This window comes from Podarcis gaigeae (genome assembly GCF_964106915.1).
Source record: "Podarcis gaigeae genome assembly, chromosome: 8".
NCBI lineage: Eukaryota > Metazoa > Chordata > Lepidosauria > Squamata > Lacertidae > Podarcis > Podarcis gaigeae.
The window spans coordinates 80,056,285-80,078,950 of NC_139684.1; the positions used below are offsets into that span (position 1 = coordinate 80,056,285).

General features: G+C 45.5%; 1 protein-coding gene across 1 annotated transcript in view; it reads left to right on the forward strand.

Moving 5' to 3' along the window:
- Positions 1-997: 997 nt before the first annotated feature.
- The window catches only part of ERFL (ETS repressor factor like), a 158,053-nt gene continuing 136,384 nt past the window's right edge, over positions 998-22,666 (forward strand). Inside the window, exon 1 of the mRNA XM_083754087.1 lies at positions 998-1,311. The gene's annotated coding sequence lies outside the window, so the exon portion shown is untranslated. The remainder of the gene's footprint in view (positions 1,312-22,666) is intronic.

The following is a 22,666-nucleotide window of genomic DNA, read 5'->3' on the forward strand; positions in this document are numbered from 1 at the left end:
TCAAATCAAAGAAAGGAAAATCCTAATAAGTCTTCCAACATAGTATGGTGAAGTTCAAATTTCAAATCATCATTAAAAAAATGTAATCTTACATACTTCCAAATACTTATATTTGTGGGCATTAAGGTGGACTGTCAGTTTAAAAGGTAAGCAACTAGTCTTAAGCTTGGTAGTTTTGAAAACTTATAACATTATTTGTTTCTTTTAACATTTATTTTCAACCAGGCTTTTGGCCTTTACCTTGAAGAGTTTTAGATCTTGTGGTTTCCTTTAGTGGGTGGGCTGGGTTGAGCTGCCCTTTACATATATGGATATGGATATTTTTTGTTTGTTTGTTTTAAATGTATGCTGATTTTAACATTTGTATTATATTAGGGTTGCCATATTTCAAAAAGTGACAATCAGGACAGAAAAGTGGTTGTTAAACATTTTTTGGCAAAGTTGTTGAGAATTTTTCTGTCTTGCCCCAAGTTGTTCAATTTTATTTATTTTTTTCAGAATCTTGGGAAAAATTTGAGGGGGAAAACCAGCAATTTCCACCCGGACACAGCTTCCGACGGCCGATTGCTGGCTTATGTCTGGGAAATTCCGGGTGTATGGCAATCCTAATTATACTGTAAGTCGCTTTCAGTTTACTTTTTTTTGGGGGGGGGACACCTAATAAGCACATTAATAATAATAATAATAATAATAATAATAATAATAATAATAATAATAATAATAATTTTGCAGTGCTCACGTGTACATGGCCTACTCTAGAAACTGGAGTATATTGTTGGATATCCTGTATTGCAAGATGCAGGTTGAGACCCTGTTTAAACCCCCTTGCAAGTACATTGATTTGGGGAGGGAGACAGTAGGAATAAGCAATCTTGCTCCTTCCTCTGAAAGAGTAGAACTGGGTTTGTGATTTGCATTTTCCGCAGTACAAGGAATGCAACAAGTGGAAGGACCCCCCAATGGTCAATTTCTCCTTGTGTTTAGTCATGCAATGTACATCACTTCCTTTTTCTTTTTTGTTATCCATTTTATTGCCAGTGCCCCCTGCTGGAGACAAAGTGAATGAGCGTTAGGAAGAATGCTGTCTCTCACTCAGAGCATGGATAGGTTACGAATTTAAAGTGCTGGTTTGTGCTGGACCGTCTTGGCTGTGAGTCCTGGAAGACCTGCTCCCTGGATTGGTTGGACAGAGCCCTGACTGACTCCAGCTGCAAAAGCTCAGGCTGCTGAAGAGGCCACAGACCACCTTGACTGTCTCTTAGGCCATTGAGCCTGAGCCGCCATTGGCAGAACTGGCAGCGACAGCGGCAGGTATGTTCTCTGCTTACAATAATATTCTATTCTGTTGTTAATTACACTGTTCTGAATGTGCATTTTATATTTGACTTCTTTTGGGAACGTTTTCTTTCGAAATGTTTTGATATTTCGTCGTCGTTAATTTTGCTGCGTTTAACGTGCATTCGATCATTGACCTTTGCAATGTTTTATTTTGAAATCTTTAATATATTTCAGCTTCTGGTTAATTAGGTTGCTTTGAATGTATACTTCATATTTTCATATTTTGTCTTTCTTTAACAGTGTTTTCTCCTGAATTGCTTTTTATGACGATTTCCTGCGTTGTCAACTGCTTTGAGATTTTTTTCTTGAAAATGTAAAGCGGTCTAGAGAGGAAACGAATGAATCAAAACATTCTTTTTCCTCGTGTCTGTAAAAGAGAGAGACAGACGCATTTCCGCCAGCGATAGCATACATTGCAAAAACTTCTGTCACAATGTGCTTGCTGGTCTTTTAAAGCACCTTGGGATTTTATGTTGCATTTGCAACAACAGACTTAGGCAGCCCACCCTGCTAGAAATCTGGAGCTGCTAATGGGAGATGGTGTTTGTGTACCTTATTAAACTTTCCAATGGGAGAATAGTTCCCAAAGAAGACACTGTGGAAGAGTGTAGACCAGGGGTCAGAAAACTTTTTCAGCAGGGGGCCGGTCCACTGTCCCTCAGACTTTGTGGGGGGGCGGGGCGGACTATATTTTGAAGGGAAAAAATGAACAAATTCCTATGCCCCACAAATAACCCAGAGATGCATTTTAAATAAAAGGACACGTTCTACTCATGTAAAAACGCTCTGATTCCCGGACCATCTGCGGGCCGGATTTAGAAGGCGAATGGGCCGCATCCAGCCCCCGGGCCTTAGTTTGCCTACCCCTTGTGTAGACTGTGGCTGTGGCGCTCTAAAAACACACACAACCCCTGTTAGATGCCCTGGCTTGTTGGACGGGACGGCGGATAAAGAGGCTTGGAGGATGGATGGGGAAGTAGGGCGGGGGGCTTTTGGTGGGAGCCAAAGGCATGTCAAGCTGTCAGAGATGCAAAAAGAGATAAATGAATGGCTGGGCTCCAGCATGAATAAATGAACTCTCCTTCTCTTGCTGGGCAAAAGGGTTATATGTGATCCAGAGAGAAAGAGAGCAACAGCCCCCACCTCCAACTCTCCCCATGGGTCCACAGAGTCGGGGGGGGGGGGTCTGAGTCTATTTGACAAGGGAAGAAGAAGAATGGTGGATGAAATGAACATGGAAGGCTCTGATGGAGGGGGGCCAGCAAACACCGCTTGAACCTGATGCTTGTGTGGAGGGGAGCCGTTGTGTGTTTGTGTATGAACTGATCACCTGCGCCCTCCGTTGTAGTTCCTTCTCCTTCTGAATCTGGCCTAGGCCTCTCCTTGCCCTGCGCATCCCATGGTGTTATCTATCCTCAGCGTCTAGCGAAGGATTAATTGTTGTTGTTGTTGATTACCAGCCCTCCACCTTAAGGTTGCAGTCAGGGCGGATTTCAATTAAGAAACAAAGACAGTCAAAAGCAACTTAAAAATCACAGAAATGAGGTGGGTCTTAAAATATAACCACGACCCTTTTTAACCCTTTCTCAGTGCATTACGGAGCAAAGTCTAGCCCACTCTCCCCACCTTGGTATAACTTGTATAAATTCCTCAACCAGAAGCCCTGTTTATTAACTAAGGAGAAGGGCTGCCCCTCAGTATTATTACTAATATTACTGTTTTTATGATTGCTGAGTCTGCTCAGCATCTTTCAATAGCAGACTAGTGTTTGGTGTTTCGTTTGGTGCAAAGGAGAAAAGGCGGCAGCGTGCTTTAGGCTGAGGCCTCCATCCTTTTGCGAACTCTGTGTGCTTTACTCCCAAGTAGACGTTACTGGATTGCCGTTGCTCTTTGAGGCGTATTGGATCTGTCATTCGGACTGTTCTCGAAAGTGAAGGATCAGGATCTGTAAGGTAAGAAGGTGGCCTTATAGCTCCTGGAGGTTCCTGATATCTGCAGCTTATAGGGGTGTTTTAATTCTCTCCAGAGCGATAGGTGAGGCAGCCCTCTCTCCCTGCCAACCACCCCCATAGTTAAATGGAAAATATCCATATTGGAGTCCAGAGGAGAAGGCACAGAACGCAGTGGCGGGCTTCCGGAAATCTTACGGACGAGAGCGGAGCTGGGGTCAGAGGTCGCCATGCTCAGGCATCCGCCAAGGGGCTGCCCCACTCCCACAGGGAGCCAACTAGCAAGAACTGTGGTGAGGAGGAGACGGGGGGTCTGATGGAGGCAGGGGAGGGGGGCACGGAGGGTGCCAATTTTGGCACCAACACTGGGCAAGAGCGAGGGTGTTTGTGTGAATGCATTTGCCTGGGCCCACCTTTGTGGATGCTGCGAGGGGAGGGGGAAGGTGGGATTGTGGGTTTGAAACCAATCTCCCCCCACTCTCCCCCAAGTCCTATCTATTTATCCTTCCATGTGCCTGCACATCTTTTATTTTTTTTCCACCCCTCCCTTTTCCTCTTTCTCCTCTTTTCTAATTCTTCCTCACTCACCCCCCCCCCTTCTCCCCTTAGCTCCCGGGCTCCCCCATGCATGAAAAGAGCCCTTATTTAATTTAGTCGCCACGAAAATCGATTCTGCCATTCGATACAAAATAAGAATCAAGCAGATTAAGGGACGGAAATTAACTCTGAAAATATTTTTGATGGAGTGCCTTGTAGTCTCCCCGCCAAATGGACTGCAAAGTGGAACAAATGACGGGCAGCTACTGCTGGCGACAGGAGCTTTCCATCTTCCCATTATCCACTAATGGGAAAGGTCCCGCTCTCGAGCCTTGGCCCACGGATTAATCACAACCCAGCCTTTATGAAGATTTATTTCTCCTTGCCGGCAGCCCGCGCCGGGATGAAGTCATAACGCTCGGGGGAGTGGAGCGCTCCCCGAAAGGAGGGGAGGAAGTGTTTAGAAAGGAAGAGGAGAGAGGGGAGCCGAAATAAATAAAAAATAAAAAGAGATGCTGGCTAAAAATAGAGGAGGAAGGGGAGGACGGAACAGAGTAGGCCCCGGAGGAGAGGGGAGGATGGACTGAAAGCCAGAAATTTATTTCATTTTAAACTTACATCCCGCTTTTCGTATAGACGTTTGCAAATCTCAGAGCGGCTCCCAACAGACAGCAAATGATTAAAAAAAAATTATCCATCAGTTAACACATCCACAATTTGAAGAGTTAAGAACCTTTATTGTAGTTCGCTTTGGAATGGCTTGGTTGTTCGGTTATTGTAATTTTTTAAAATCTGTTTTGATCATCGTGTATGATGTTGTTGTAACCGGCCCTGGGTGTTCATGCCGAAAGGTGGGCGAGAAATACTATAAATCAACAAACAACTGCAGGGGTTGAAATGGAAAAAAGAGGAAGAACTCTGTATTAGCCATCCGGGGGGGATTGAAAGGGGTTTAACTCAATGCAAAAGGAGCCCATCCTCAGAGCTCACAGGATCTCTGTGGGGAACTCATTCTGCAAAATGGAAGCCATGATGGAAAAGGCACTTCTCTCTGAACTCCAACCAACCAAACTTCAATAGATGGTGGTTGTCAGGAAGGCCCCCTGCCCCACATACTTAACAGTGACCAGGCCAGAGGGGCTGGGCTTGTATACACCCCATACATGGCTTCCCCCAAAGAATCCTGGCAGCTGTAATTTGTTAAGGGTGCTGGGAATCGTAGCTCTGTGGAGAGTGAACTACAGTTCCCAGAATTCTTTGGAGGAAACCACACGGTTTAAACATGTGTTGTTGATTCAGTTTGCTGGGGATTGAGACAGTGGCGAATGAGTTTCTTCAGGGTATTGTGGTGCTAGACACATCTTCCTCCTCAGACATGAGCAATTTCTTGACCTACCCCACTTTGTTTTGGAAAAACCCAGTGATATATTGGTGCAGTAGTAAAAGCAGGGCTGGGTGCCCACTTAGGCGTTGCCCCAAAGTGGACACACATCACCCAAAAAAAGATGTACCGGAATTGCAAAAAATGTGCATATGGTAATTTATTTGCCCATATGCAAATTTGGAAATATTTACTATTATTTAAATTGGAAACTAGCTAACCCTAGTGGGAAAGGCTGTGAACAGGTGAGGCCAGGTGTTGGGCCACTTGCTCTCAGTTCTCATCGTTCTTTATCTGTGGACCAAAGAGCCCATTTGCAAACAGAGGACTACCCTCTGTGAAGTAGGATATGGCCGCCCCAGGGTCAGGCAGTTGCAAGCACCTAGCCGTGAAAAGGACTTTACCTAGAGCAGGGGTGGGGGGCCTGTGACTTTCCATATGTCATTGAACTCCACCTCCCATCAGCCCCAGCCAGCATGGCCAAGGGTCAGGGATGATGGGAAGTGGAGTCAAGTAGGATGCTGCCCCCACATAAAACAACAACCTCTCTGCAGATGATTATTACTAATTTTTTGGAGGGGGCACACATTCAGGAGCAAGATTTTAGCCCAAGCCTCTCCCTGCTGTGCTGAATTTTTTAATGTAGGGGAGTAATAGAACAGTGAACCCCCATTTGTAGGCTATAGCAGCACAGTCTACTCTGTAATCACATAGCTCCTTTAGCTCATTTCTGCCCAATATTGAAGCTTGTGTAAACCAGGAGAGAGTTTGTGGTGGTGTTTCAAGGGCTGCCAGGAGTTTGCACTGCCTGCCTGGGCCTGGTTTGTGCATGGCTTGGTGGGACTGTTATGTTTTGTTTAACTTGCATGGAGTCCTGCAGTCCCAGTTCAGACAGCCTAATCAACTGTCTCAGAATCCCCATTCTGTTTCATATGTGTAGACCAGGCCCCACATAATACACACAATGAGGTGACGGAATTCTGCTTCCATCGCCAACACCTCCACCTCACCAAACCTCTTTCCCTCTAGGGAACCACTCTCCACTGACCTCATAGACTTTCCACCTCATGGTGCCTCTCATTATGCTATAGTTTGCAGCGCCACCTGCCTGTGGCTAAGCAAACTGCAGTGTGATGACGCGCTTACCATTTTATTATATGCAATAGATAGCATTTCTAACTGTGTATGTGTGAACGTGTTTGTATCGGCATATGCAAAATTTGTGCAGCTCTCTGTCTTTTTTTTGGGGGGGGGGGGTTGATACATGAGGAGCTATCTGATCTGTACCTGGGAAGTGTGTTGTTGCTGATTGGCCAGCAGTATTCTTCATGGGAAAAGGCCAACGATATAACTGGCCTACACAGGTCTCTGTGGGATGGTCAGCAGCCATATGGCAGCATGATGCTGATCTACTGCCTCCTGCGACATCTTCCAGTAAAGATGTGGGGTTTTCCCTGAGTCCTATCTGTTACATTACCTTGCAGACCTTTGGGGGCAAGGGAGGCAGATGAACCATAATCTCCAAATCCACAGCTTTCATTTAAAAAAAGAGTACGTTTCTGGCATTTGTAGAACCTGAGATATGAGGCAAAATGTACATTATTATTCTCATTCGGCTGCTTGTTTTACTATGCCCCCACCCCCCAAAAAATCCATGAGGACACCCATTCCCTCATTCTATGTAATGTTTTCAATTGCAGTTGCTTGCTCTGTTAGCAAATGCTTCCTCCCATTTTGCTGGAGAGTTAGGAGCATTCCCCCAGTTTTCACACCCCATTTCTCCGGAGGGGGGGTACTAAGACGAAAATAACTCTAGAATTAGAGGGCCCAAGCATTCCCGTACTCAGCTGATCTTGTTACCTACAACTGGGGCTTAGTTAATTTCTAAAACAAGGTGCTGAAACACATCTGGAATTCAGTGGTACCTCAGGTTACATACGCTTCAGATTACATATGCTTCAGGTTACAGACTCCGCTAACCCAGAAATAGTGCTTCAGGTTAAGAACTTTGCTTCAGGATAAGAACAGAAATCGGGCTCCAGCGGCGCGGTGGCAGCAGGAGGCCCCATTAGCTAAAGTGGTGCTTCAGGTTAAGAACAGTTTCAGGTTAAGTTCGGACCTCCGGAACAAATTAAATACTTAACCCGAGGTACCACTGTAAAGTACTTGGAACAAAAAGTCCTGCTCCTAATCTCATTACAGAGAACTGGTGCTGGTTACTTGAAGGTAAACTCTGCACATGCACAGGCTCACCCTTGGCTTGCTGTGCCTTTGAAAAGAGCTTGTTGTTCCTGCATTTTAACCCAGCCCTCCCTCCCAAGAAGCCAAGGGCACATGGATTCCGGCATGCAACAGTGTCCTTGCGAGGCAGGCCAGGCTGTGACCAGCCCAAGGTTACCCAGCGAGATTTCTGGGTGACTGGAGACTTGAACCTGGTTCTCCCCCATCCGAAGCGCAGTACCCTAACCACTATGCAAAACTACCTCTTGGTTTGCATGCGATCGCCTTGGTCTCGGCCCTTTTGCCTTTTTAAAGTCCTTCTTCACCTCCTCCCTCCTTTACCTGGTCAGAGCCTCTCCCCACTTTCCCTTCTGCTCTAAGAGCCTGTCTGCAGCCCGCCTGTAGCTGATCAATGGCTTATTGCTAGCTATTTGCTCCCCCTTCATTTCTCCATCCATCCCTCAAATCCCGCCAGGATCAGAGAAACGGATGGGTCTTTAAACAGATCCCGTAATGTACCAGATGTCCCCAGCCCTTGTTCCATACTCTATCATCCCTCTCTCCCCCTTCTTGCTCCAAGAACAACGGGTCATTTTTCTTGCAGGTGTCCTTCTAAATTTCCCCCTCTCCTGGACAGCGATTCCGCCCACTAGCTGTCTTCCAGGCTGAAACCTGCTAGGGCAGGGTTGCCACCTTTTCAAGCTGGTCCTGAGCTTCTGCCTTTTGCAGCCTGACACTCAGGGAGGCAGGGCTTGTGGTGCTTTCCTATCTCCTTGTCAGGAAAAACTTTGCCTTGCTTGTTATAATTTATTTAAAATACTTGGGCCAGGCCCTCCCAAGGCAGAATCCAAAATATAAATCCCTGATATGAAATCGATCGTGGTTTTAAAGTCATAGAACATCATAAGAACAGAATGGATAATACCAAGAAGCAGGAATAATATCAGGCTGCAACGAGGAGCCTGCCAGTGTGCGAAGATAACCTGCCCCCTTCCAGTTTATATACAGTGGTACCTCAGGTTACAAACACCTCGGGTTATAAACACTTTGGGTTACAGACTCCACTAACCTGGAAGTAGAGTGGTACCTCGGATTAAGAACTTAATTTGTTTTGGAGGTCCATTCTTAACCTGAAACTGTTCTTAACCTGAGGTACCACTTTAGCTAATGGGGCCTCCTGCTGCTGCCGCGCTGCCACCACACGATTTCTGTTTTCATCCTGAAGAAAAGTTATTAACCCGAGGTACTATTTCTGGGTTAGCAGAGTCTGTAACCTGAAGCATCTGTAACCCGAGGTACCACTGTAGTACTTCGGGTTAAGAACTTTACCTCAGGATGAGAACAGAAATCGTGCGGCGGCAGCGGGAGGCCCCATTAACTAAAGTGGTACCTCAGGTTAAGAATGGTTTCAGGTTAAGAACGGACCTCAGGTTCTCAGATGTGCAGAACCTCACTTCACTTCCAAGCCAGAGAAGAACTTCTGGAGGGGACTGTTTGTAATAGTAATAATAATAATAATAATAATAATAATAATAATAATAATAATAATAAAATTTATACCCCAGCCACTCTGGGCGGCTTCCAACCGAATACAGTGGTACCTCGGGTTAAGTACAGTACTTAATTCATTCCGGAGGTCCATTCTTAACCTGAAACTGTTCTTAACCTGAAGCACCACTTCAGCTAATGGGGCCTCCCGCTGCTGCCACGCCGCTGGAGCCCGATTTCTGTTCTTATCCTGAAGCAAAGTTCTTAACCTGAAGCACTATTTCTGGGTTAGCGGAGTGTGTAACCTGAAGTGTATGTAACCTGAAGTGTATGTAACCCGAGGTACCACTGTATTAAAAACACAATACAGCATCAAACATTAAAAACTTCCCTAAACAGGGCTGCCTTCAGATGTCTTCTGAAAGTCAGATAGTTGCTTATTGCCTTGACATCTGCTGGGAGGGCGTTCCACAAGGCGGGCGCCACAACCAAGAAAGCCCTCTTCCTGGTTCCCTGCTTCTCGCAGTGAGGGAACCGCCAGAAGACCATTGGCACTGGACCTCAGTGTCCGGGTAGAATGATGGGGGTGGAGACGCTCCTTCTTCTGACTAACAACTGAGGAAATTCATATTCTGAACCAAGTAATTACAAACTTCGTTGATGATCTCTACTTTCATTTCTGCTTAATGTGTTGAGGATCAAACCCACTAAGGCTATGTGTGTACTGTGATCAGGAGGGGGCCCAGATTGTGCCACTGGAGCAGAATTCAGATGTTTAAGAAACTCATTTTTCATTTTGCTTTAGCTGAGATTCCTGCATTGTTGGTGTTTGGACTAGATGACCCTTGGGGTCCCTTCCAACTCTATAATGCTATGATTCCATGATTATTTTTTTTAAAAAACCATGTTTTAAGACCTTATTGTTACAAATATACTCTTGAGGCTGTTTGAGCAACGTCGGATAAAATCTCACAATCCTGCATTTCTTCTTGCAGAATGGAATTTTTTGGATGGGTGGGTGTCATTTTGGGGTTTTTTAAGGGCACAACATTGAGTAAGTTTTCTACCCTGGAAACCTTAATTCCGAAACTCCATTGTGTTGGGAATAGCAGTGAGAGGTGGTGAAGAAAGTACTGTATTTTCTGGCGTATACGACTACTTTTTAACCCAGGAAAATCTTCTCAAAAGGGGGGGTCGTCTTATACGCTGGCTACAGCAGCAGCTCCTGCAGCAACTCCCCACCAAAGGAGAAAACGACAGCAAATTAAATCAGAGGACACCAAGCTCTCTAGATGAAGCAGAAATACGCTTGAAAATTGGCCCCAGAAGCCCCCGGCCACTTGGAAGTGGAGCGGATTTCCGAGTTGGACTGGAGACTGGGTTTTTTTAAAAAAATTATTTGGTGTGCGTTGGAAGAGGGGTAGTCTTATATGGCAAGTATATCCCAAACTCTATATTTTAATTGAAAAAGTTGGGGGGTCGTCTTATACGCCAGAAAATACGGTACTTGGAGAAATTCAGGGAGAAGAAGACTATTGAAAGCTATTACCATGATGGCTCTGCCTCCTCAGTTGAAGGCAGTAATGCTTATGAACATCAGTAGGGGAGGGGAAAGTGCTCTTGCACTCAGATCTTGGCTGCAGGTTTCCCATGGGCATCTAGCTGGCTGCTGTGAGAGCAGGATGCTGGACTTTAGATGGGCTATTGGTCTGATCCAGGAGGGCTCGTCTTAGGTTAACTCTGCAATGTTGAAGCAATGATTCTTCAACGTCAACTTCGTTGGACTGGTCATGTTGTGCAGATGCCTGATGATCGTCTTCCAAAGCAACTACTCTATTCCGAACTTAAAAATGGAAAGCGTAATGCTGGTGGCCAACAAAAGAGCTCCAAAGACTGTCTGAAGGCAAATTTTTAAAAATGTAGTATAAACACCAGCAATTGGGAAACACTTGCCTCCAATTGGAGAACAGCCTTTACCAAAGGTGTCATGGGCTTTGAAGACACTCGGACTCAGGACGCAAGGGAGAAATGTGCTAAGAGGAAGGCACGCTTGGCAAATCCACACAGTGATCGACTCCAGCCCGTAAACCAATGTCCCCACTGTGGAAGGATGTGTGGATCCAGAACTGGCCTCCACAGTCACTTATGGACTCATTGTTAAAACCGTGTTTATGGAACACAATCTTACTCAGCTGTGAGTGATCACCAAAGAAGAAAATATGCTCACACACACAAAAAACCTTTGCATATGCTCAACAGCATACTCATCTTTATTGTTTTGTTTTGTTCTTTGGCATCCGGTCAGGAGGCAAAGTTAACACACATACATAACCGAAAGCCATTTTATACAAAAGCGCTCCTTTTGAACTCCAGCCCTGGCAGAAGAATAAGGGAAAAAGCAACACCGCGCAGGTCATTAGCAAATAACTCCAACGGATATGTCTCCCAGAGATTGGGGCATAAGGAAGTGAGGAGCTGGTTTCAGAAGATGAAATAAGGAAAGCTGTAAAGAAAATCAGCATGTTAAAAAGAGAAGCCCCGGGGCCTGCTGGTTTTACAGCCAACTTCTATCGTGCGTTTTTTTATCTGAACCTCTGAAAAATATATAGAATAATGAAACATTTGGAAAGAGGGTGGTAATGGGGGGAGGGGAGAGAGAAGAAGAATAGGAACAGCAAATGCCCCCCAGGGTTGAAAGAGGGCAAGTGATATGAGAAGCTTCACTAGGGCTGCCAAGCGGCCAAAAGAGATCTGGGCTCGTCAGGATTTCTTTTTTCTTCGAGGCCAATGAATGGAAAAGAAAAGGCCAAGAATCTTTCATTTTTACTAAGCCACTTTTCTGTTGTTTTCCTGTATCGTAGACGAATAAGCAGCTGGGTGGGGGGCTGAGCATTGCCCACCCCACAATGAGATCTCTAGGCACCACGACAAGGCATGGCAAAAAGGCATGAGCCTGGGTAGAAAGGAACACATATCTGCACACGCTAATTCATCTGGAGAGGTACAGATTTGGAAATCGTCACTGTAACTTAAACAGTGTTCGAAACTCCCATTCTAGGCGCATTTTGTGACAGAGAATTTCATTAGTGCGTACAGTTTCTGAGCTATGGGCACCTAAGATTTCAGATTAAAACTGCAAAGTAGAAAGAAAGGAGGACCTTTTTCTGCCTCCCCACTTCCAGCTGTTCTCTGAAGACTGGAGAAGAGACCCTCAAGAATATTAGGGGGGTGGGCAGGGGAAGGACTAGACCAGGCACCCACAAACTTGGCCCTCCAGATGTTTTGGGACTACAGTTCCCATCATCCCTGACCACTGGTCCTGTTAGGGATGATGGGAGCTGTAGTCCCAAAACATCTGGAGGGCCAAGTTTGTGGATGCCGGGACTAGACCATGTGAAAAATGAACACAATATTTTAGCTGCCGTTCATTCATTTTCAGCTTTGTATTCTTGTTATAAAAAAAAAGTGCGCCTAGACATTCCGTTGTTGCGCTCATAACCTAGGCTTAAGGTGCCATTTAGTTCCTGGCTTTCATATCTCAGTGTCTAACATTGAACTTAAATAGAAACTCTGTGCTCGTCACTGTGGTGGGCAAGGCTGTGATCAGACGACCTATGTGCCTTCTCAAGTCTTCTGTCCAGAGACGAAGCATTGATGGATAACTTCAAGGCCCCTCCTGCTTTCCCCTTCTTATGGTTCCTTACCTTCAATAATAATATAATAATAATGATTTATTATTTATACCCCGCCCATCTGGCTGGGTTTTCCTAGCCACTCTGGGCGGCTTCCAACAGAACACTAAAATAAATAACCTATTAAACATTAAAGCTTCCCTAAACAGGGCTGCCTTCAGATGTCTTCTAAAAGTTTGGTAGTTATTTTTCTCATTGACATCTGGTGGGAGGGCGTTCCACAGGGCGGGTGCCACTACCGAAAAGGCCCTCTGTCTGGTTCCCTGTAACTTGGCTTCTTGCAGTGAGGGAACCGCCAGAAGGCCCTCAGCGCTGGACCTCAGTGTCCGGGCAGAACGATGGAGGTGGAGACACTCCTTCAGGTATACTGGACTGAGGCCGTTTAGGGCTTTAAAGGTCAGCACCAACACTTTGAATTGTGCTCGGAAACGTACTGGGATCCAGTGTAGGTCTTTCAAGAAGGACATCTGGTGAGAACAGAATGCTGGTCTAAGATGGGCCATTCGCCTGATTTGCCAGGCTCGCCTTAGATTCTCAGGATATCATCAAATAGAGAATTGTTCTCTGGCAGCTCTTCAAATAGAGGACTGGCCTCTGTAAAGCAGGGTGCATGGACACTGTACCCCAGACCCAATGCAAATGGCTGATATGTCCTTACACCAAGGGTGGATAACCAGTGGCCCGTCAGGTATTGCTGGACTACAATTCCCATCATCCCTAGCCATTGGTTGTACCAGCTAGGGCTGGTGGGGGCTGGAGTCCAATAACCTGGGACAGGTCTTAGACCCAGCCTAGACTCAGTGTTCCCAGGCCCTGCACATGCCTCAACTTTAAAAATAAATAAAAATCAGGTGTTAGCAGTCATAACTCTGTGCTTCAAGAAGACCTGTTTAAAACAAACAAAAGCAAGGATGAACATTGTAGCAAAAAATAAACACTGTAACAAAAAATAAAATAAAATAAAATACACATGAGGACCCCATACAGCCATACCTTGGTTCTCGAATGGCTTAGTTGACTAACAAATCGGTTCCCGGATGCCGAAAACCCAGAAGTATGTGTTCCGATTTTTGAACGTTTTTCGGAAGCCGAATGTCTGACGCGGCTTCTGCTTGAGTTCAGGAAGCTCCTGTAGCCAATTGGAAGCCACACCTTAATTTTTGAACAGTTTCGGGAGTTAAACGGACTTCCGGAATGGATTAAGTTCAAGAACCATGGTTCCACTGTATTTGCCAAATGTTAGGAATCAAAGAATGGGGTTAGATGATGAAGACTAGCATAAGGCTTAGACTAGGATTTGCCAGACTTGGGTCTCCAGCTGTTGTTGTACTACAACTCCCATCATCCCTAGCTAGCAGGACCAGTGGTCAGGGGTGATGGGAACTGTAGTCCAAAAACAGCCGGAGACCCAAGTTTGGGAAACTCTGGTTTAGACTGCAATCCTATACAAAAGCACACAAAAATGGGCACACGCACACACAAGATGCATGTATACCTGGGAGTAAAGACTCCCTGGAGGAAGCCCCAGAAAGCCACAGGTAAGCAGTGTAGACAATTCTGAGCTACATAGACCAGTGACCTGGCTCAGTATAACATTTCAATACTTAAATATGAATCCATGGCAGCGCTCAGAGCTGAAATCCAATCCTGTTAATGTATACTAAGAAGTAGGCACATCTCTGCTCACTTGGCCTTATTTCCAGGTAAGAATCTTGGGGACAATCAGTCAGGTCGTGTATCTGCAGCAGGGACCGGAGGAGGAATGACCGCTGGGAGGAGCACAGAAAGAAAAAACACCTGCTTCAGCATAACAGAACGGCTTCCTCTGCCCCAGCTGCAACAAAGCATGTCTCTCCTGTATTGGTCTCTACAGCCACGGCAGACGCTGTAACTCCCCAACCGTTTGACTTCACTCCTCCATTGTCTCTCGAGACAGACGGATGCCAACCAATTCCCAGGTAAGATCACAGCCTCACCCCTATCCCAATTAAAAATCAACTGTAAAAATCAAGAAACTATCAAAAATAGACTCTGTAGGCTGTTCATTTAAAAAAACAACTAGGGCCTAACCCTAACTCCCTAGAGCTATTTTTTCTTCCTACCCTGTGCAGCTACTAAGTCTGTTTTTCACCTTTCCAACCACATTTCTGAAGCCACTTCTCTCTCCAGTTTTTCAGACTGTCTTCATGGCCCTGCCAGCTTTTCACCAGCCACTATAAATGTGCCTTTAACTGAAGCTTTCTGTCTTGGCATTAGCAGGCATTTATCTCTTTGCCTTCTAAAGCTGCCTCTGCTTGACGATTTCTGCAGACTTCGTTGTTGTTGTTTAGTCATTTAATCGTGTCCAACTCTTCATGACCCCATGGACCAGAGCACGCCAGGTACTCCTGTCTTCCATTGCCTCCCGCAGTTTGGTCAAACTCATGCTGGTAGCTTCGAGAACACTATCCAACCATCTCGTCCTCTATCGTCCCCTTCTCCTTGTGCCCTCCATCTTTCCCAACATCAGGGTCTTTTCCAGGGAGTCTTCTCTTCTCATGAGGTGGCCAAAGTATTGGAGCCTCAGCTTCATGATCTGTCCTTCCAGTGAGCACTCAGGGCTGTTTTCCTTCAGAATGGAGAGGTTTGTTCTTCTTGCAGTCCATGGGAGTCTCAAGAGTCTCCCCCAGCACCATAATTCAAAAGCATCAATTCTTCGGCGATCAGCCTTCTTTATGGTCCAGCTCTCACTTCCATACATCACTCCTGGGAAGACTTAGGCTCCCCTTAAAGACTTGGTGATTTCCATTTGGCTAGTTAACAGTCTTGCCCTCTGGGGTAGCAGCCAGATAATACCTATTGGTCAAACATGGTCCCAGTTGCACCTTAGAGTTGCCATCATTTTTGCGTGTCATTTTGTGTGTCATTTTGTGTCTTTTAACAGCTCCCTGACAAACAGAAGCTGCTTAAGTTAAATGAAGGTTTCTGCTGTGCAGCTGCTGTTAAAGTCAGATATAGTTGTTGTTGTTGATGATGATGATGATGATGATTATCTGACTTTCACCAGCTTGCACAGCAGATTACAAAAAAAAAATCAGAATAAAAAAGATATATTTAAAACAGATTACATTCACAAGAATAAGGGTGGTCCTGGAAACACACATCTCAGATGCCAAAGGCTAGAGTAAAGGCTAGCATCATTCAGTGCCTTTGATGACAGTGGATTACTTGTTTTGTTCCTTTTCCACCTCCAATTAGTGCTATGCAGAGTCTGACCAGCTAGTGGCTGAGACAGTGTGATATGTTTTGGAAATATCCTCAGCGGAGAAAAGAAGAAGCCATACTTTTAAAATACACAGTCAAACCTCGGTTGTTGAACGTAATCCGTTCTGGAAGCCCGTCCGACTTCCAAAACTTTCAAAAACCAAGGCACAGCTTCCGATTGGTTGCACGAGCTTCCTGCACTCAAGCGGAAGCTGCGTCGGACGTTCGGCTTCCGAAAAACATTTGAAAACCGGAGCATTTACTTCCGGGTTTTTGGTTATATATGATCAGTAATATATCCAAAGCTCCTTGCTGGAAGACTATACAGCACTGAGCAAGTGTTTATATAGAGATCCTTTTGCCTAAGCATGAGGTGAGTTAGCTTTGGAGAAGGCGTGTTGCTGTCACACCCTGGGCTGACTACCTGTACACAGGTTAGGAAAACAAAGCAGAAATCTGCACAGGCTCACCAATTTTTTGTTTCAGGCCTTCGGGCCGAATAGGATAGTGTTGGGCTTTGCTTTCAGGAATTCCCCACCAGATATTCTTACAGGTTTGTTCTTACCGGTTGTTAAGGTCTCAAACAAAGACGCGCTCTTCCAAGCCCATATTCCCAGCAGGTTGACACTTCTGTCTTGGCGATGTATACACAGGCTTGGTCATATATACAGAATGGAAGATGGCAGGATCCTCAAGGATGTGCTGTACGGGGAGCTGGCTTCATGAGCCAGGCCCATTGGCGGACCAACTCTGCATGATAAAGATGCCTGCAAGTGTGACATGAAGGCCGGAAACATGAACCCGGCCTTGTGGGGTTAGAGACAACCAACAGTGCCTGAAGACAGTAGATCAAAGTTGTGTATCCACAGCTATGACCACATGCCTTCATCTACCCCAGATGCATCAAAACATATCTCTCCTGTACCATTCTCTGCAGCCACAGCAGGCGCCGTAACCCTCCAATGGTTTGACTTCACTTCCGAAGGCATACGCTTCCATTGTCTCCCGAGACAGATGGATGACAACAATTAAGGTCTCATGAGAATCAGAGAATCATAGAATCATAGAGTTAGAAGAGACCACAAGGGCCATCGAGTCCAACCCCCTGCCAAGCAGGAAACACCATCAGTGCACTCCTGACATATGGTTGTCAAGCCTCTGCTTAAAGACCTCCCAAGAAGGAGACTCCACCACACTCCTTGGCAGCAAATTCCACTGTCAAACAGCTCTTACTGTCAGGAAGTTCTTCCTAATGTTTAGGTGGAATCTTCTTTCTTGTAGTTTGGAACCATTGCTCCGTGTCCGCTTCTCTGGAGCAGCAGAAAACAACCTTTCTCCCTCCTCCATGTGACATCCTTTTATATATTTGAACATGGCCATCATATCACGCCTCAACCTCCTCTTCTCCAGGCTAAACATGCCCAGCTCCCTTAGCCGTTCCTCATAAGGCATTGTTTCCAGGCCTTTGACCATTTTGGTTGCCCTCCTCTGGACACGTTCCAGTTTGTCAGTGTCCTTCTTGAACTGTGGTGCCCAGAACTGGACACAGTACTCCAGGTGAGGTCTGACCAGAGCAGAATACAGTGGCACTATTACTTCCCTTGATCTAGATGCTATACTCCTATTGATGCAGCCCAGAATTGCATTGGCTTTTTTAGCTGCCGCGTCACACTGTTGGCTCATGTCAAGTTTGTGGTCAACCAAGACTCCTAGATCCTTTTCACATGTACTGCTCTCAAGCCAGGTGTCACCCATCTTGTATTTGTGCCTCTCATTTTTTTTGCCCAAGTGCAATACTTTACATTTCTCCCTGTTAAAATTCATCTTGTTTGTTTTGGCCCAGTTCTCTAATCTGTCAAGGTCGTTTTGAACCTGGGAGTGGAGGTGGAGCCTGGGAATTCAGGGGGTGCGTCCCGTGATTTATTTATTAAATTTGTATCCCCCTCCTTCTTCCCAAAGGAGCTCAGGGCGGCAAACATCGAAATATTAAATTAATACAATTTAAAATAAAAATGATAACTGGTACAAGCAAACATGGATTGCACCAGGCAGATCAGAGAGCAAAATTTGGCACAGGGGCATCTGAGGCGAACCACAAAATGGTGCCCCTCGCTCCCCACCAGGCAAGAATAGGTGAGTGAAGATTTACATCAGGAACAGGAGGGGAATGAAGATCTGCTGCCCCCGGGGATCCTGTTGCCTGAGGACAGGGCCTCACCTTGTCTCATGGGTGGGCTGGCTGTGGGCTGGCTATAGGTGTTGGGTTAAGAGAATGCTCACTAGGTGAGGACGCTAGTTAAGCTGTTAAGCAAAAGGGGTTTCAGCTTCCCCCACACAAATCAAACATGGGGGTCAGACCAGGAAGAAGCAGTTACTGCTACAGCATACAGGCTGTAGGTGAGATTCTATACATAGGTCATCCTATTCACTTCTGATAAAGACAGCCACTTTCTCTGTCAATAGTGGGACATGATTTATATCCTGGGTCACCAGGTTACTGGTTCCTCCACTTTTCAATGCCATAAAATGGAGTCTGCCAACTCCTTCCCTCCCCTGGCATTGCTGTAGTGCCTGTAACAGTTGCATGAAGCCAACGATATTCCTTTTACTTCATCTCCATACCGTGCCTCTGACGCCATGGCCAGCTGTACGACTGATAGAGCTCTGTCAAGACAAAGAAGCTGGCAATCCAAGATAAAAACATAACAATAAAGTTTAAAAAGAAGGCAGTCCCTCTGAGCATCTGCAAAGTGCCTTGTGCGTTTGAGATCAGAGAGAACAAATTCCGGAGGAAATGCTGTTGAGGCTGTGTGTCTTTAACAACTGCATGACAACAGGCCTAAATGCAGGAAGCATATTCCCCGAGGTGTAAGTTGCTTGACACTCAACCGAACCTCAGAGTAATCGTGCTTAAGTTTGGGCTACTGAGGGCCTTCTCGGTAGTTGTGCCCTCCCTGTGGAACGCCCTTCCATCAGATGTCAATGAAGTAAACAGCTATCTGACTTTTAGAAGACATCTGAAGGCAGCCCTGTTTAGGGAATTTTTTAACGTTTGATGTCTTACTGTGTTTAATTTGTTGGAAGTTGCCCAGAGTAGCTGTGGTAACCCAGTCAGGTGGGTGACATATAACAACAACAACAACAACAACAACAACAACAACAACAACAACAACAACTTATCCATGGAGAGTCTGATGCCTTATGTCAAAGAAGGTTCCATTCTGCTTGTTCTCTCTTTTTTTGACCCTGCTCCTGTACCTGAAAATTATGCAGGTGAATCATTTTTAAAATGGCATACAGATAAAGCAGGGGCACCATTAAGACCATGTTCATGGAAGACCAACTTACTCGGCTATGCGTGCTCTCCAAACAGAAGAAAGCAGGAACGGGGAACTTATGGCCCCTGAGATGTTTTTTGGGGGACCACAACTCCCATGAGCCCCACCCAGCTTGGCCAATGTTTAGGGAGTTGTAGTTAAGCAATGTCTGCAAGGCCTGTTCTTTGCATTGGGCTCAGAAACAATTTGGCAGCCCACGCAGTCAGGCCACGATTGGTGTGATGTGCTCAGACCGTCTTGCTCCAGCGAGCATGAGTACCAGGAGTAAGACTTAGGCAGCCGGATGCAAAAGGGGGCAGGACTGCCACTCCTTTAGTAGTTGTGTAGAAGAGAGGATTTTAGCAGGTGCAGCTTGCCAGATAAGCTACAGCAGCTGAAATCCTGCACAACTATTAATGTTCCCTTTGGTGCATCTGAGGACTTAACAGGAAGGAAGCCTGTGCATGGTGCGCCATCCTTGTGCAGTAACTATTAACAGGCACATAGTGGCGCTCCTCTCACAAGTATCAACCCTGGAAGCCCTCTGATTGAAGGAAGGCAAAAGGAGCTGGCTGTTAAACCAGGAGAGGATTAATGCCCCTTGCTGTCCCTGTAGAAATGTTGGTTTTGTAGAACAAAAAGATACAAAGGAAAGCAGGCTTTCCGTGGATCTCTGGAGCACGCTGACTTGCTAGCTTTTGAGCCAGCCTCTGCAGCAAACTGTCCCTTCCTCTGCAGCAATTAGTAGGTGATAGTATTTAGCTTAGTGACATTAAGAGTTTTCAGCTTAGCAAGCCTCTGTTAACTAGAAACAGGCCAGGCTGCTGTTCAAGGTTTTTTCACCTTGTCGGTAACACTAGGAGCAAGGCCCAAGTCTCTCTCGTTGCAATATAGGTTCTCATAGCAAGGGTGACTAGCTGCAAAAGGTTGTCCTCGTGCCTTTAACAGAGTTGGCAAACAGAAACCAGTGGTTTCATGGCATGGAGACAAGTGTGATTGCTTGGGAAGGTCTCCACCTCAAGCCGCCATGAAAGTCCACAGCAGTTGCAAGTAGGGGGGCAAAGGAGGACTGGGGCTCCTGCACCTTTAATAGTGCGTACAAGAAGGAATTTCAGTACATATGTACCTTGCATAACAAGCTTCCTGCTCCTTAGTTGCAGGGACAAGGGACATTTGCCTTTCATAGCTGTGCAGAAAACAAGGCAAACAGCAGCAGCTTTTCTCTCTTTTTCCTGTGTGACATTTTGGAGTGCCCTCTGCCACGTGCCAATTAAAGGTACAGTAGCTCCATTCCCCTTTTGCATCTGCTCATTCCAGCATTGAACAGGGGCTGGACTGGCTGAACTCTAGGGTGCCTTTCTAACCCCGAAACAATTAATCCCTAAAAGGTTAATTGACCAACAAACTGCAGCAAGATAGCACACTTAACATTAAACCTGTGCAACTGAGCAAAAACTAAAATAAGAAAACACTTCTTGATAGGCCGAGGAATCATTTTCAATCATGTTGAAAATACACCATAGATAGGGTTACCAGTTTTTGAACTGGCCTCTATAAACTGTTCCTTTAACACTGGTTTATATGGAGCAATTAACAGATTCTGATGTGTCTCTCTGCACTGGCTGATTTCAGTAGACTGGGCCTCTGCTACAGGCCCAGGAGTAAGCTGTGTTCCATCTAACCTTTTATGTGCCAGGAAATTTTACACAGCTAAGCGTCCAAAAATGGTATCCCCATGTGTTGAATGATATTCTTCTGCATGGATAGACCATGCCTTAGATATGCTATTGCAGAAGTCCAGAAAAGGTTTCTAGAGCCCATAAAATATGGCCCTGGTTTGCCTACATGTTAGTTATTTATGGCAATGAAAGGAAGTGGCGCCGAACGTTTTGCATATCTTCTCTGCTTGATCACTTGGGTGGGATTCTCACTCGCTACAGGTGACCAGATGAGGGCAGTGCGTTGGCAGCTGGGCAGGAAGCGGGGGTGCCTGGGGCAGAACAGTGTGGTCCGCTTCTGTACTCTGAAATGGAAGGCTGGTCAGCAGAAATCAGAGGCTTTTCATGGCATGGGACTGAAGGATAACATGCTGAATACTGTAGATGAGTTAGCCGCTTAAGGCACAGTTACAGGGACTGGTTCAAAAGTTGGCAACCCAAGACGGGCAGCTATGTATACACCCGTGCTAAACATGCCAGACAGCAACTAAGGGGTGTCTCCGAAGGGTTCCAATATCCTTTCTATACAATAAGCCAAGACTGGCATTTGAAAACAGTTTTGAACAAATGGAGATATGAATGGGGGCAATGGATTGTATGGAACAGTTGTGGTTTGGAAAAAAGGGTGTCTGTCCCATCCATTTCATGCCCTTAAACCAAGAGGGAGGATAAGGCTATCTAAGGTATCGAACTGTTGAAGATGCAACAGGGATAATGTTTCTCTAAAACAAACATTTTTTTTCATTGTCCTATATTGAAAGACTTTCGGCAGAAGGTAACTGTAACCATCAACAAAACTGTACGGAGCAACCCCACATTTACAGAGCAAAACATCCTCTTGAATTATATACCCAGCACATGGAACCTTACGAAAGGACAATATGAGTAGGCGCTCCATGCCCTTACTACAGCAAAAAGACGGATACTAATGAATTGGAAAAATAAAAATGTGGCTCCCTTCTATGATTGGATTGAAGACTTGTACAAACTCGCAACATATGAACAACTTGCATATAAATGCAGACTTGCCATGGACAAATTCAATGATATTTGGAATGCATTCTTACAAATACTGTAATAGGTTAAGATCTGGTGAAGTATAATATCAACCTTGTAAAATATACAGTTTTGGGTCCCGTCCCCCCTTTGTTTTCCCTTCTGCACGGGTTCTGCCTCTTTTTTCTTCCTTTTTTGTTTGTGTCTCACCATGTTTGGTGCATGTATGGTTATGTATTTTTTGAGCTTTCAATAAAAAAATCAAAACCAAAAATATTTTTTTTAAAAACCAAGAGGGAGGATGCATCTTGCTACAGCGTCACTACTCTCCTTTCCCCCATGCTTTCCCTTCTGACTAAGGCTTAATGTCTGCTCCTTCCTGCTGTCCTGCAATGTGAGGACCTTGCATGTTCCAGGAGATGGGAGAGAGAAATAGCAATGGAACCAGGCAGGAGCAGAGTGGGAAAAAATAAGGAACATCTTGCTGCAGGGATGCTGTTTGGGGTTCTTGGGGGAGACAGGAGTGCTCTCAGTGTCCGATTCAATGACATCTTAAGCAAGCAATGGTGCAAGGTCTCAGACTGAGGAGCCTCTAGCAGCACTTTTAAAAAATTAAATTTTCAAGTTGTACATAATCACACTGCTGTACATTACAGTAAGCTTAGGAAGAAGAGAAGTCATAAGGCATTTGCAGACAGGTTGCATCTTCACCTATGTACCTTATACATGCAAAGTTACATGGGAGGATAGCTCAGTAGAGCATGAGACTCTTAATCTCAGGGTCATG